This window comes from Artibeus jamaicensis, unplaced genomic scaffold (assembly GCF_021234435.1).
Source record: "Artibeus jamaicensis isolate MK-2021 breed Jamaican fruit bat unplaced genomic scaffold, CSHL_Jam_final contig_1998, whole genome shotgun sequence".
Classification (NCBI taxonomy): Eukaryota; Metazoa; Chordata; class Mammalia; order Chiroptera; family Phyllostomidae; genus Artibeus; species Artibeus jamaicensis.
In genome coordinates, this window is record NW_026521407.1 from 4,761,991 (window position 1) to 4,778,184 (window position 16,194).

General features: G+C 43.9%; 1 protein-coding gene across 2 annotated transcripts in view; it reads right to left on the minus strand.

The window, feature by feature from the left end:
• CA10 (carbonic anhydrase 10) overlaps nt 1–16,194 on the minus strand; it is a 449,583-nt gene that overhangs the window by 89,645 nt on the left and 343,744 nt on the right. The window lies entirely within an intron of this gene.

Genomic DNA, 16,194 nt, shown 5'->3' on the forward strand with positions numbered 1-16,194 from the left:
TTTTAGATCATCCAACTTATTGACACATGATTATTTATAGTAGTCTCTTATGATCCTTTGCATACCTGCGCCGCTATCAGTTGTGACATCTCTGTCATTTCTAATTTTACTTGAGCCCTTTTTTCTTTTTTTTTTTTTAGTGATTCTAGGTAAAGGCTTGTCGATTTTGTTTATCTTTTCAAAGAACCAGCTCTTAGTTTCATCGATCTTCTCTATTGTCTGTTTCCTTGTTTTTCATGATCTTAACACTTTTGAAGGGCACTTACCAGCTCTTTTGTACAATGTCCCTCAATTTGGGTTTGTCTGATGTTCTCATAATAATATTAGGATTATGGATTTTTGGATGCATGATACAAAGGTAAAGCACCCTTCTCATCACATCATATCAGGGTACCTGATAACCACATGACATGCTAGGTGATATTAACCTTGACCACTTGGTTTGAGTTTCTCCTCTTCAGAATTACTATTTTTCCTTTTCTGTCTTCTATTCTTTGGAAACAAGTCACTAAGTTCTGCCCACACTCAAAAGAAGGGGAATTAGTAGAGTTGCTTTTTAACAAAAAAAAAGAAAGAAAATATTCAAGTTAATGAATAAACAGAAAAAATGATCAATGAGTGATAAATGCTAAGCAGAGAGTTAATACAGGGTGATGTGATGGCAAGTGACTGGGAGATTAGGGACAATTTCATTTGAGATCTGAATAGGAAGCTCTGAGGCAGATATGAAAGTGCCAGGGGGGAGAAAGAACAACTTCCAATGTAGGAACAAGCTTGGCATCATCACACCATGTCATTCCCCTCCTGCGAACCCCCTTCCCATCCAGTGGGGAAGCCAAAGTCCTCACACTGCTCCCTCAGACCAGCATGATCTGCCCTTCCCCAGCCCTGCTTCTGACCTCATGCCCCTTCCATCCCTCTGACCACCTTGTGGTTCTTCCAATGCACCATGCAAACATTTTGCTCAGGCTGCTCCCTGCCTGCTCCTTCTGGGGAAATGCTCTTCTTCTACCTACCTTCAGGGCCAGCTCTCTCACCTACTTTAGATTTTGCTCAAATGTCACGTTTTCAGTGATGCTTACTTTGGCCTTCTTGTTAAAAATAGCAACATGCCTTCTCTGCTGGTACCTTCAAGTTGCTCAGCCTGCTCTCTTTGTCTGCATTACCTTTAACTTCACACACACGTACCAGACCCAGTGAGTGAGTAAGGGCCGCCATCAATAGGAACATCAACACCCGGGGGGAGGAAAGTCCCTGGTATATAATCATGTCCTGAGCACTTTTCTTTTTTTAGCTAACTAGGGCCTGCCTGACTAGCCAGTAGGCAAGTGTGACTCTTTAATTTCTACCTCCTTAATACTGTGGGTGTTTTTTTTCTGACTGACACTTATCACGGCCAAGTTTACAAGCAATCAACCCTCCTTCCTTGCTTCAGACACTGCCTACAGCTCAGGCAAGAGTGAATTCTCACGCTTGCTCTTCATTTGCTGGTGATTAAAGAGGCAGCTGCATCCTGTTCCCACCAGCCTATGCATGAGAAAACTATTTTGAGGAGAAACTGACATTCTGAGTGGAAGTTTTCAGTATTTCTAAAAGAGATATAATCCAGGATTTCTAGCGCTTCATTTACAGTCAACATTTTGGTCCACCTCTTGCCCGCCCACCCAATCTCCGGACCCAGGCAGCCCTCTCCGGGGGCCAATCCAATGGGACAGACAAACCTGACCTGTCAGTTGCCGTGCAGTGACGGCAGACAAGGGATGCCTGGAAGGAACGGAAAGGAGAACTGAGAACTGTGGCTGGCATGTGTTGTACTGTATCATATCCCTTCTGCTAACTCTCATAAATGTCTTTTTTTCTAATGATGTGGATATTGAGGTGACATATCTTTTCAGAAAACACGTTTAAGGAGAAATGAATCTTGAATGGGCATCTCTTTCAAATGGTTAATGAACTAGGACAGAAGATATATTGGTGAGGCCTAAGTCATTATTTCCATTTTACAGATGTGAACATTGAGGCAGAAATTGGTAAATAACTTGCCCAAGGCTAGCACCAGCAGTAGAGCCAAGAGTGAAGTCCATGCAGTCTGCATGTATTCATAACCCCAGGCCGGCAGCTTTAGTGCAGAGAATGAGAGACTTCTCTGTGTTCCCAACCTTCCTCTAGCACAGAACTCAGCAAGGAAGACTGTGTTTCCCTGCTAGAATAGAAGCTCTCCAAGGACATAGACTGTCCATTATTCATATTTGACCCTAGAGCTAGCAAAGTAATTCACACACACAGCAGAAACTCGATTATGTATCTGTGAGGAATAAATATAATTTGTTAAACAGAGTTTGAAGATTATTCATTATTTTGGATTAGTCATTCTTCTGTGTCTTTGATGAGAAAGCTATTAGACACACTGGGTAGACTTTGTCAAGTCTTCTGATGTGAGGGTATGTTCTCTTGAGTCAAATTCTCTTTCTGAACATGTTGGCGTTATTTCCTAGTAGAAATGTTTTGTAAATCTGGCCAGAAAATCAACAGGGACTTAAGCAAGGTTAAAGGGATTAATGTGTATTTGCAGTGAAGTGAATCATGCTAGAGCTAAGGAAGTAGTTGGTTTTGCAAATTTAACCCTGATCCCTAGCTCTTATCTCAAGCAAACATTCTATTTCCTTTTTAAAAAGAAATTGAATTCATGCCAGTATGGAAAAAAATGCATCTTTAATATTAAAGGTCCACTGTTACTGAACTTTACTTATAATTAAAATGAGCACCAGAATTAAATAACATACCCTGCAATGTTGATCAAGCTCAGCCTTTGCCCCAGAAAGCTATGTGTTTCTAACTTGTTGGCATTTTCAGAACATTAATAATGAGACCTATCCCAATGGGAATATCCTAGACTCCGATATTCATGAGGATTTTGGAGAGTACCCTAACTCTGGGATTCTTCCAAAGATAAGTCAACACAGGGACAGAGTGAGTCCTTGGGTTGCTGCAGTGCTTTGGAAGGGACAGATGCTAGACACAGTTGTCACACACTAACCAGCTGTGATCATCTAAGACGGTCTCTGACTGACACCAGGGAGATGGAGGCACTGGCCACAGTGGATGGCTCACTCCAACAGGCTGAATAGCAAGAAAGGCCAAATGGTGCCAGGTTGATGAGTAATTGTGAATAACAGAAACAATTCTTGCTCTTTTTTTTTGCTCTGAATTCTAGAAACTGACAGTGAGGTAAGAGATGGGGACATGTCTAAAGAACTATTCATTATGTTTGAAATGTTCCCCCCCTTTTTGCAGGGGAGTCCTTTTTTAACTATTCTATCCCAGTGTGAGACTATATCCACCTCCAGGTGCATATTATGAGTTTTTTGTTTGTTTGTTTAAATCCAATCATCTTATTCGCCCACTACTGGAAAAGCAAACAGATGGAGAGGGAAGCTGCTGGAAAACATTCCTGATGTCCACTCTACCAGACAGCGCTTGCTAAAATTCTTAACCTCGAACTCTCTGATTTTATTCAAACAACCATCCTCCAAGGTTGATATTGCTATTACCAGTTTTCTCATCTGGGAAGAGCTTACACGATTTGTTGGAGGATACAGAATAAGTGGCAGGGCTGGCATTTGAATGTATTTGCTTAATGCCAACCCCTAAGCAACTGATTTGAGCCCACCTGTGGTTTGATGCATTGGCACAAAGGAAGGAGTGGGGAGCAGTGCCTGCAGCCAGAAAGGCGAATGCCAAGGTTGTGATGTGCCACTGATGTCCCTGTGATGAGTAAGTTTGTTGTGACACTCAATCATAAGATGCTAAACTCTTTGAGTGTACATGATGGATTGACTATGGTTATTCTTATGAGTAGTGATACTCCTATTTGTCTGGGATGCTCTCATTCTATTTTCACCACATTCACATTTTTCTTTCAAGATCCTGCTCAAGTCAGACAGCCTTCTCCAGCAATGGGCCAAATGCGTCAGCAGCACTGTAGCTTGTGGGTTTTGTCAGGATGAACAGAACACAACTGTCTATCCTCCCCATCACAGTAGATGATTTTGGGGTGTTCACAGTGACACTGCTTGCCTTCTCCATATGACTGCTCCCCCACCATAGGAACAAGTCCCTAGAGACCTGTGTATCTGTAGGACCCTATGCTGCACACATACTTAATTGGGCTAGAGGGGACATCAGATGAAGGTCAGAAAAATCAAACCTTTTTGGAGAGTTTGGAATTGGCATAAAAAACCAGCCAGCCAGTCAGTCAGTCCAGAATGATCTTGATTCAAATGGACATAAATTTAGAGGTTTAAGAGGGGGCTGTTTATGCCCTCCACCTGCACAGATAATCTGAAGGCCAGTTTACAGAGCAAATGAGAATAAAACAGAGACAGGAAACGGAGCAGAAGGACTTCCTGGGGTCACAACCCCGTTTCAGTTCTGGCTTCCCTGAGTCCTGTGACATATCCCAGAGGCCTCCTGGTAAATTCCCCCTGTAGCTTATCCTTGTTTGAGTGAGTTTCTGTTGCAGGAACCTGAGCTCTGTGAGAACCCTGGCCAGGTCTGTTCACCTACGCAGCCCCCAGCTCCACAAGCCTTGGCTCGACTCCATGAATTTTTGTCAAATTGTATTGACTGAATGCGGCTTTTCTATCAGAGGGACAGAGCTAACGCTGCCTGATGCGCCCCCAGTTGTCTTTTAAATGAATTAAAACCATGGATTTGGCCGTACCTTGCTGTCATTCCAGTTTGAAGAGGCAGGTGTGGCGGGAAGCTGACGGCACACTCAGGAGAGAGAGGCTAGCAGGAGGAAGACAAGCCAGAGAGGGGAGGAAGAGGGCGTGTTTTGCTCTGTTTGCTTTGGAATCAACTTGTTCTTTAATTAAGGGAAAAATCGCCCTCCAGCTAGTAAACACACCCCCAAGAAAATGGAAATAATTTAAATGGAGCTAAATGAATACTCCAGAAGCAACACTAGAGCTTGATGGGACTGAGTGGATGCCCTCGAGGTTTTAAAAGCAAAGCCTGCAACTGCTTTTTGGAGCAGAAACACCCTCCCTTTTGTTCGACGGCAAAGGAGGCTAAATGCTGCCACGCCAAGAGGGGTTTAGGGAGGAGTTAAAGGTGACAGAATCATCTCACAGGGCTGGCTCCCCAAAGACCAGAACTGAAACAAAGCCAAAGTGGATAATGATAGTAATTCCTGGGGTTTCTTCCTAGGGCTCAGTGTAGAGAAATCACTTAAATTGTAATTAAAATACACAAAGCAAAATGGTTCAAGGGGAACCCATAGTTTCTAGTGAAATACCGTATTAAACACGAGAGCATTTTACCTAGGTAGCAGCTGAGTGAGTGACATGTGATAGGGTGTGTGCGTGTGTGCATGTGTGGGGGAGCAGCATGGTGGGGGGGCATGGCCAGGGGCAGGAAGCGCAATATTTTAAGCATCCCAAGAAGTCACGGTGGCACACCCAAGTGAGCAGAACACTCTGAGCTTTAATTTTTGGTGTCACATCAAAGGACTTAATTTCCCAAGCTCATATTGATACAGGGTGCAGCCAGGGCCCCCCCCCCAAAAAAAAAAGATTTGGAATGGTGTCCAGAATTCAAAGTGTATAGGAATAATGGAGAGACATGTAAGATGTCCTCACCCCCTCCCCCCACCACAGGTGTGAGTTGGGGGGAAGGGACAGTTTTGTACAGCCACAGCCTTGCAGCTAATCCATGGCACTGTCTTTTAACATATCTATAGCCTTTGGCGGTCACTTGGATATGTTAAATGGCTGTGGCCAGGCTTGGAGCTGGGGGGATGAAGTCACTTCCCCCAAGATGTAACTGGGGGCAGGTCCCCCAAGTTACAGCGCCTGCGTAGGGGCTTGGAGAAGATTGGCTCGAGGACATGGGATGATTACTGCCCAGACTAACGACGGCAGCCCAGTAAACTTCTAATAATACAGAAATACTGGCAGGTGTAACTGATCTTGGGAGGAGTCGGAAATAGGGGTACAGAGGAAGATGGGTGCGAGGATTTAAAAGCCAGACACGGCAGCCATTGAGGGAGAGAGCCACGCGGTTTCAGCAGAGTGAGGACCCCCTCTTGGTGAGGTGAAAGAGGGAGCCACGTGGTTTGGCAGGGTGTGGACCCCCACTTTCCCAGCTGAAAGGGAAAAACCATGCAGCTTTGCCAGAATGGAGATCCCTGCAGCCAGGTGAAGAAGACAGCCACATGCTTTTGGTGGAGTGCGGACCCCTGCAGCTTTGGTAGAAGAGGCCCACGCGGCTTTGGGGTGCCCCCTTTGGCTGCAGGGCCTGAAAAGCAAGAGAGACTTTGATTGGAACTGGGTACAAAGGACTCTTGCCAGTGGACCATGAGAGGGTACCACAGTACTTTGGATTAACTCGAGATCCTGCACAGTGACACAGCTGACGGTGCCAGCGACCTGCAACACAGCTCTTTTCCTGATTTACGGTACCTGGAGTTGGGACAGTGGGAGAAGGGAGCGCTGTGTGGATGTAGGTGTACAACCTAAAGGACTTTGATATTTTAGTAGAGGCATTAGGCCTGAATAGCATTAAATAAACATTTTGTTTCCTTTTCACAAATCTCCGGCTTTAAGAGATGTCTTTCCAATTGGCGGCGGACAGAAGAGCCCAGTAGATATTAGTATTTTGTTTTTGGGAGGGGCCCCTGTTGTGTAACAATATTTGGCATCCCTAGGTGGGCCAAATATTGTATTGCCCATCCCTCGGACCTCTTGTTCGGTAACAATATCTTAAAGGGGATATGATGGTGGCTGTTTATATGTATATACTTCAACGGGGCACCTCTCCAATGTAGCAAAAAGATTTTCTTGTAGATCAGTGTTCCAGACTCTTCAGATAGCACTGTGATCCTGGATCAATGTTTATGTGTGATGATGAAATTATGCAGGAAGATTTTACTTCCATGGGCCTCTTGGTGCTAAAAGGGCCCTGATGAAACTGCTCCAATCCTTTTATTTTCTGGATGAGGGAAAGGCGATCCTGAGAGCTTAAGTTGCTTGCTGAAGGTCGTCTAGATCTACGGCGACTGTATGATTCATTACACAGACGAGGGCACTTCTGAGAGTAAGAGGAGATGCTATTACAATGACACCAGGACCAACTGGCCTCCACCTGGATGGTCCTAGCGAAGTGGAGCATGTGGTCATCCTGTTCACATAGCTCAAGGCTTTGCCCAGACTTACGGGGAAGGAGAAAAGGTTCTACTTGCAGGTGCCCATGGCAAATAGAACATTTGGGGCTGAGGGTGCTTCTAGGAGGCCAGGGTAGGGAGTGAACTTCCTTGTATGTGCTCAAGCTGATGAATTTCCCCAACAATGTCAAGCTGTTTTAGCAGGGGCTTGACTGGCTTGTTCAGTACCTACGTGAGTGTTTAGAAAAAGTGCCATTCTGAGTAGGGCAAACACTCCGACCCATGGATGGTGCCTTTTGCAAAGAAAAAAGATTTCTTCCAGGGAGATTGGCACTGATTAAAAAAATGACAAGCAGAAAAGGGCTCCAGGCCCACTTTCTTAGAGTAAACATATTTAGAACTAACTTACAATGGCTGGTGGGACTTATAAGAATTTCACCCCCTGCAGAGATGCCACTCTGAATTCTTGTTAGATGTGGACAGGGTAGCAATGCTGACCCTGCAGGAGGGAGCTTGAAGGAGCATTCTGCTGCTGGTACAGGCTACTGGTTTTTGAGCACTCAGTCTGTGTTGGGCACTGTTCTGAGCACTTAGAATCTATTGGTCCTCTTAATCCTCAAAACAGCCTAGAGGGCAGAACCATCCTGTACCCTGACTGCAGGGATAATTATGCAACTCTATACCTGTGTTATACATTTAGAGAACTATATGCCAAAGGAAAACTATTAAAATATATAATGATTTAAGAGAGAAACTTAGTAAAAAGACAACATACTGGATGAAATTTAAGAAAAAGCAAGACTACGGGGATGGCAGGTCTGTGGTTGCCAGGGCTTGGGAACTGACTGCTGAGAGACGTGGGGGCACTTTTCGGGGTGACGAAGTGTCCTAGATCGTGGTTCTAGTGGTGGTTATGGGACTACATACTTGTGGAATTAGTTAACATTGCTGAGTTTTACTGTACAGAAGCTATTCCTCAATCACGCCTGACATCCCTGTCAGTCTCATCCCGTTTACGAGGGGACCCAGACACGAGGAGGCTGAGTCACGTGCCCAAGGTCACCACTGATACCTGAGAGACGCAGGATGCACACTTAGGAACAGAGAACGAGCCATCTCAACCCCTACAGTTAACCTCTGCTCCTGCTGGTGGGTCACAGCTGCTCCCCTGGGGCAGGAGAACATACCAGCCTCAGCGAGGCAGGTCCAGCAGGCAGGAAACACTTGGTGCCCATGGAGGCCCTCACAGAAACAGCAGCCATTCTGGGTGGCCAGTTGGGCCCACCATGCAGAGTTTTTCCTGAAGCAGGCACAATGATTTGCTCTGGAATAAAACTGGTGCAGGACACTGACTCTTGACACCTCTCCCGGGCTGGGAGTGCAATTTAAAACCTCCCAGCTAAGCTCATTTTGCCAAAGAGCTCCTGCAGGATTCGTTTTTCAAGGCTCAATCCAGAAATTTCTGGCTCAGCAAATAGATCCAAAGCAAGAAAATGTATTCACCCCCGTTACCCCTGAGCCAAGAAACATGGTTTCTCACGCTTCGTGGAGGGAAACAGATGTGTTTATATACAAACAAATGCACAAATATATGGTGCCCTGCTTATTACATTTCAAAGAAGTGACAGAAAAAACGACTGGGTGTCTGTGTGTCACTTCCATGTGAGAGGAGAAGGTGAGTGAAGCTGTGGTCCTCCGCAGATCCACAAAATGATGCTGTGTCTTAGTTCACATTCTGACTGTGCCACTCGAAGAAACAGCGCCTGTCTCACTCGACAGCCAGAAAAAATACAGGCTGTTCATAGGGTTCATGCAGACCTGGGGCAGCCCTCCTGCACTGGTGGGTAGAGAGAATGGACATACGCATTCTCAGCTGATGCTTTGAGGCAGAAACAAAGAGGTCAAGTGACTTGCCTATGGTCACTCAGCACATAGCTGAAGTCAGAGACCTGGGTTCAAATCCTAGCTCTCCCCCATACCAACCATGTGACCCAAGGCTAGTTTTTTAACCTCTCCAAGTTTCTTTTCCTCACACCAATTAAAATGGTGTTAATTAGTGTTAGCTCACAGGTTTTTGTGTGTGTGTGCAGATTGGGTGTGATAAGGCACTGTGCACAATGCCTGAGACACAGTACATGCTCAATGAATGAAAACTGACGGTATCAATCATATGAGCACTTTGTGATTCTCTCTATGTCTTCTCTGTAAGGACTCCAAGGTTTAGGCTAATAACTAACTCATACAGCACTTTATAACTCAATAAGCCCAGTCACAGGAGTGTTTTCTTTGCATGGCACAGTCACACTATCACAGATTGAGGTCTGGCTTTACTGGCCCCATATCACAGTTTAAAAGGTTAAGGAGGGCTAAGTGTCTTGCCCAATTCTGCCCTTACTGAGATCACAGGCCCTGCAAGTGACAGAACAGGGTCTTGAAGTGAGATCTTCTAAGTCAAAATGTTGCCGTGTGCCCAGTGGCCCGAGTAGTTGCCTCCTAGGCCAATGTTCTGTTCCCACGGTGTGCTTGTCTGTTTCCCGACAGCCTTCTTCCAGGCTGACGCGACGAGTCTTCTTGGAGACGGCCTCTAAGAAGCTGATCCAATGAATAATCATGAGAGCAATCCTAGAGTTGCCCTTTAACTGCTGAGATGTGTATAGATTTATAGAGGCTGACTCCGGCTGGTATTTGGGAATGGATAATTACCTTACGAGGCTCTTATCTTACGAAGCTCTATTACCTTATCCTGGGCTCTTCAGCTAAATATTTACTGCCCAGAATTCTGCCCTTTCCAACCAATTCCAAACACGAACATGCCATAGGCAACTAAGTGCCATAATTCATTTAAGGCAACCATAAATCTAAGGCTTCCACCAGAAATGATGCAAAAAACTAATGGAACATGAAATCAAGTAAATGCAATTGAGTACAGTAATTAGTTCATATTTTAATCCTCAGGTCTGTTTATTATCCGTCAACTGGCGAGCAATTAAGTCGGCACCATTGAGATGATTAGCTTTGTTTCAGCAAAAGTTTATCGATATGTCAGAGCAAATGAATCTGGGGGTTTTAAACGGCTTTATTTTGAATTGTATAGCAGCAGCACATTCATGGTGCAGCTAGACTTATAATGACTTAATTTTGCAATATTATTATCTAGATTACTTATATTTAATATTACTGAGCTGTTCTAGATGATTATTGGGGATGGTGGGCAGGGAGGGGGGATCCAAACTAAAGAAAAGCAGCTTGTATTTTTAGGTTTTTAACATGACGGTATGATTGCCTTTTCATACTGAGAGCAAACAAAGGATCTTTAAGGCATTTTGCTTTCTCCCTTAGTCTTCCAGTCACTCATTTCCACATTTTTTTGCAATTAGGCACTATTAGGGTTCTTACATTGGTGGCGTTTTTATGGGGGGTGATTTGGTGTCTTCTGAATCCTTTTCCTCATCGATGCTCATCAGTGTCCATGTTTGTAAAATAACGCGTCAATGTCTTTAGCTTTTTGAGGTGGTGCAGACACACTTGTGATGGGGCTCTGCTCACTAAGGCAGGAAATCTGAATATCAGGCTAACCTACTTCACTGGGCAACAAAACCCGATGACCTCAAAGGGTCTTCTGAATCTTGGGATTTGATGTCATTGAAAATATTATTTGAAAAATTTCAAATTCCACACAGCAGGGGCAGAAACTTGGGTCCTGGTGCTAATTCTGCCACGGAGTCACGGTGACTTTGGGCAGGTCTCTTGCCCTCTCTGGCAGCTGGTTTTTTTGGTTGCTGTTCATTAAGTGGGTTGGAAGACATGACCTCAGTGAGGCCCCCAACACTGATACTTTGTATGGAGGTTTATCTTGAAGTGGGAGATGTGGCCTGTGGTGGAATCTCCACAGATTCTAATGAACTGTTGACACTGGTTAGAATGGCAGTGAATGAATTTTTCTTACTCCACACCTTCCTTTCCAGTCGATTTTATTCCTGTGGCTTTGGAAATGGATAAAAAACAGTAGGGCTAGTTCACAGAAGCGTTAGAAGCCATACCTAATTGCAGCGCCACTGGTCACTAAATAAAGGAAGACCCATTCAACACTTGTAAAGCTGTTGATAGTGATGGTCTCCATGGCAACAGTTAGGGTCTAGGATAAACTTTGATCAAATCCCAGTTAATGCCTGTCTTTAATACGTTCGTAATATAACACCTCCTTCCTTGCTTTAGACGAGCACCAGGGGCTACATGAGAGTCAAGTGGAGGAGGATGGTGCTGGTCATAATGCTGTCCTGGTGGGACCAGTCAGCATTACGATGCAGGTTGGGATGAAGTCAATGCGATAATGAGCCAACCTCAGCAACCTCGGCTCTCCTAGGCTGTCCCATGGTGGGCATCTAAAACTGGCAATGCAGGAAGCTGCTGACTTGATTAGGCTGTCCTTTCCCAGAAGTAATTATAAAAATGTCCAGAGGGAAAACTTTCTCTCCTTATATCAGAGTCCTCCGCTCACTGGTATTGTCATAATCTGCCCTACCACTGTGTGGGCTTCTGACCTGTTTGCTTTGCTTCTTTAAGGCCAGTTTGCTCACTCAGGGTGGGACTGGCTCCCGGAATCCAGAACTTGGGTTTCCGGTATGGGCAAAGACAAGTTCCCTGATCCGATCCTGGGAGTAATTCCAGGGCTGAAATGAGGAATCTAAGTGAATTTTTCTAGCACACCAGCTTATCAACTGTTCCATTATTCTTCCCAGGTGCCCTGAAGAATTCACTTACACTGTATTTATAAATAATTTAACACAAAATGCCTAGAACTTCTGTTAATATTGACATCAACTTTATCAGGTTTACCACCGTGACAACAGAATTTAATTAATGATACACTGGGCATAATTTAGGCACTCTGAAAGCTACAGTCCTTCAAAACTTTCTTTATTCATTCGATCTTTGTTCAATAATATCTACCAACTGCCCAAAACATGTATGAAAAAGTACCGAAAGGTACAACCTACTCTGACTGCAGGGAGCTGACCAATCTGGGAAGACAGGATCCTCTACTGAATTGCAGACTCCTAAATGGCAGGACCCAAGGTCTGTAGGTCTTTGAATTTCCCCACTGGTCTAGGGCCCAGAGCAGGTGAACAGTCATTGTTAAGAGGTTTATGAATAAAACCTTGGCCTATATTAAGCAAAGCTGTGAATCACAAGACCTGAGCTAAGTCCAGCCTCAAACATCTACTGTCTGGATGGTCGTGGGCCTCAGTTTCCCCAGCTGAGAAGGAGATAATAGTGAGGGTGACCCCACTGAGCTACTGTTTACTGATTAACTGGGAGAATAGATATCAATGTGCTTTAGATTTCATTCAGGGTAAAAGCCAAGTGCATACAAAGTCCATGCAAAGGGGGCATGATCTGTAGCAGCCCCTGGTCCCAGTCATGTGTCTGCCTTCTCATGCACTATTACCACACACATGTTCTTGCTGCTCCTGCTCTTTCTGGAATGCTCACAGCTCTTTCCCACTTCAAAACAGCCATGGTCCTGGCTATTGCTTCTGCCAGGTGTGTCCTCCCCCTACACATCTCCATGGCAACCTCACAAACGTCATCCTCTCAGTGAGACTAACACTGACCACCCTATTTACACTTGTAACTCACCACCTCCATTCCTCATCCTCTGAAATCCCTTACTCTGCTATTTCTTTTCCCAGAGCATTTTCCATATTCTAACTTCCCATATAAATTTACTCATTTGTTATGTTTATTGTTCGTCTACTCTCACTAGACTGTAAGCACCTCACAGACAGGATTTTCCTTATTTTATTGACTGCACAGCATGTGGTAGGCACTCAACCAATATTTGTTAACCAAATGAATAAATGAATGAAAGGAGTTTGCAAAACATGTCAACAGAGGCCAGGCTCTGTTTTTCTGGTACAGTCAGTACTTCTCCAGGCAGGAGCTGGGCTGCAGAGCTCAGCCCATGGCAGGAGCACAATAACCACGTGAGGTGGGTAAAATAAACAGGAGGCTCTGGCCACAGGTACCCCGTGAAGTGGCTGGGGCAGTTCTTAGTGTTCCTTCTTACCCCTTTGAAACAAAGAACTTATGGAAGGTTTTTTACGTGAATTATTTCCAATTTCCCCCAAAGAAGAAAGATGCTTCTTATCTGCCTCACTACTGCAACTTAATCCACAGGCATGATTCTTTTCAAATATTATCTTTTGCCTGGTTAATGTATTTGTTTCTTTTCATAAACACCCTACTTTATACTGGACATTAATCTAACCACTTAGACATGATTAGCAAGCTAAGGGTCTCACTTATTAAAAACAGTTAATTTTCCCTCTTAAAAAAATAGGGACATTTGAATCCCTGAATATGCTCATTTATCACCAACCCCCAACAAGGCATCCAGGAGTTCTTCGTGTACGACATGAATAATTTTTATAAAAATGCAGTTGCTGACTGTGTCGTACATCCACCCAGTTTTATAAAACAAAGCAAATGATTACCATCAATTACAATAACCTCATTAGACAAGATGGCAATTAATCTACAGCTCTTCAGATAACGACTGTTGCGCTGTGCCAAGGAAAATGCCTGGCATTAATTGACTTATCACGATCAGCAGTGATAGATAGGGCAGATGGCAATGTGATTATTCATTGTCAACAAAATACATACACGCTTTGTTGCTTGAAGTGCCTACTTTGGGTCCTCTCAGTGGACAGCCAAAAACAAAGACCAAAGGTGTCCATGAAGATAGCACAAAATAAAAATAAAACGTTAACCCATAGGATGGGGTATGTTTACTTGAACTGGAGCTAAAGTAAACATTCATTCTACCTTCAGGAGAATCCGACTGGAAGACATTTTCTGTAGGAAATCATGGACTGTATAGAATGTCAGTATTAGAAGATGCATGAAAACTAAAAGGATGGGAGTCACTTTTATGAAGTCCTCAAATTCCATTCCACGTTTCATAATCCCACTGACGGGAATTTGCTATTTTCAGAGACAAAGTCATCCCATTGGTTGACAGCTCTCCTAGTTAGAACATATATTTAGCTGAACTCTGTTTTCTTGGAACTTCTACGCATTGATGCTAGGCATTTTCCTTCATACCACAAAGAAGATACCAAATTTTTCTTGCTCACTAACGCCCTTTAAATATCTGAAAGGCCAAATGCCTTTTTATATGACATTGTTTGGGCACCTCCAACATTCTAATCTCTTGCACTGAAAACTACACCAGTTGATAGACCAGTCATCCTAAGACCACTCACACTGAGAGGAAGGAGCTGGGGAAGAAATGTGATCCAGCTGATGTGGCCACCCAGAGCGAGTCTAACTGTACTTATGCTGGGGCTAATGCTCAAGTCTGCCTCGGAGCAATGGATGCAGGTATGTGTGGCTACCCTGCTTAGGAAGCTGTTCTCCAAATCCCATCCATCTAGAAAGCCCACAGCTTTGCTGTTTCCAGCTGTAGGGCTTTGCTGATTAAATCCCAGTTTAAGAAACTGGGATAAATTCAGGTGGAACCTGAGCTGAAACTGGCACAGTGGTCACTAACTAAAATCTCTTGGGGGAGTTTTTACAAATGTGCATACTGGACCCCACTCCTGGAGACTCTGATTCAGCTGCTTTGGGAGAAGGACTCAAATGTAAGTATTTTGACAATGATCTCCAGTTAATTCTGATAGGCCAATGCTTTCTTCATTGCGAACACTTAGTTATGTACAATTGAGGGAGTCCTTCACAAATCTCATCATCAGATTCCTGGGAACTTTTAAAACAGGATTCCCTGCCGTGCTGACACCTGTGGTCTGGGCTAAGTCTAAGAAAGTGAACATATTTACAGACGAAATTGTTACATGCTTCCTTTTAGGATTTTGGAAGTTCTCATTGACGCCAAAATTGTACTTCACATATAAATTACAGATCCCCCTTATTACATAGTTTTTAAAAGATTTTATTTATTTATCTTTAGAGGGGAAGGGAAGGAGAGAGGGAGAGAAATATCAATGTATGGTTGCCTCTTGTGAGTCCCCTGATGGGAACTGGCCTGCAACCTAGGCATGTGCCCTGACTGGGAATCGAACCGTGGTTGCTTGGTTCCCAGGCCCGCGCTTAATCCACTGAGCTACACCAGCCAGGGCCCCCTTATTACATATTGAAGAAACAAGCAACTCTGAGGACTTCTACAATGTAAAGATTTTAGCCCAGTAACCATCAATATTTTGTCATTCACTCATTGAATAAATTCTTTCATAAGTTCATTTTCACTCTGAGGCAACATCGTTATGGGCACTAGAGTACAACAGTACAGTGAGGCAGAAAAACAAAGAAATAACAGCAAACAAATCAGTGAGCAAGCAAGTCAACAAATAACTTGCTTAAAAGGCTTTAAAAGGACGAATTTATCCAATTTTAAATATTGTCTAATTCAGCCTGGCAGTCTCCAGTCACTCTCAATATGAGTTGTTGCACTACTCTAAGACCTGTAACTCCTGGGATTTTCTCACTACAATGCTTTGGCAGGCATCTCTAATCAATCCTAGAATGTCTGCTACAGAATCAGGAAGAGCAACCGCCTCAACCCGGTTCTCTATGTGGCTATTACTAATTGATCACGGACGACATCTATATGCAGTTTCCCCAGTACGCAGTGCCCTGACCAGCACGGTGCCTTTATTATCCTCACCTCCTGCTTTATCTTTGCTGTCTATCAACAACTGAGTACTAGTTTCTCCTCACATTTGGACTCCCAGTTAGTTTTCAAAATAACCTTGAGAGCGGTCTAACTCAGCTTTAAAAAGGTCAAGTAGGCATCTCAAGATCACACAATTAGTGTGTATCAAAGCCAGAGGCACAAACTCAGGTTCTTTACCTGGAAACCTGATGCTTTTAAAATTGTTGTGCATTGCTTCTCTTCTCAGCTCAGTTCAAAGGTGAAGCTCCTCCCAACCCCTTCAAGTAAAAGGCCTTTGTACATCTCCATTACAGCATGATATTATTCTTGAATGATTTGAATACAATACTCT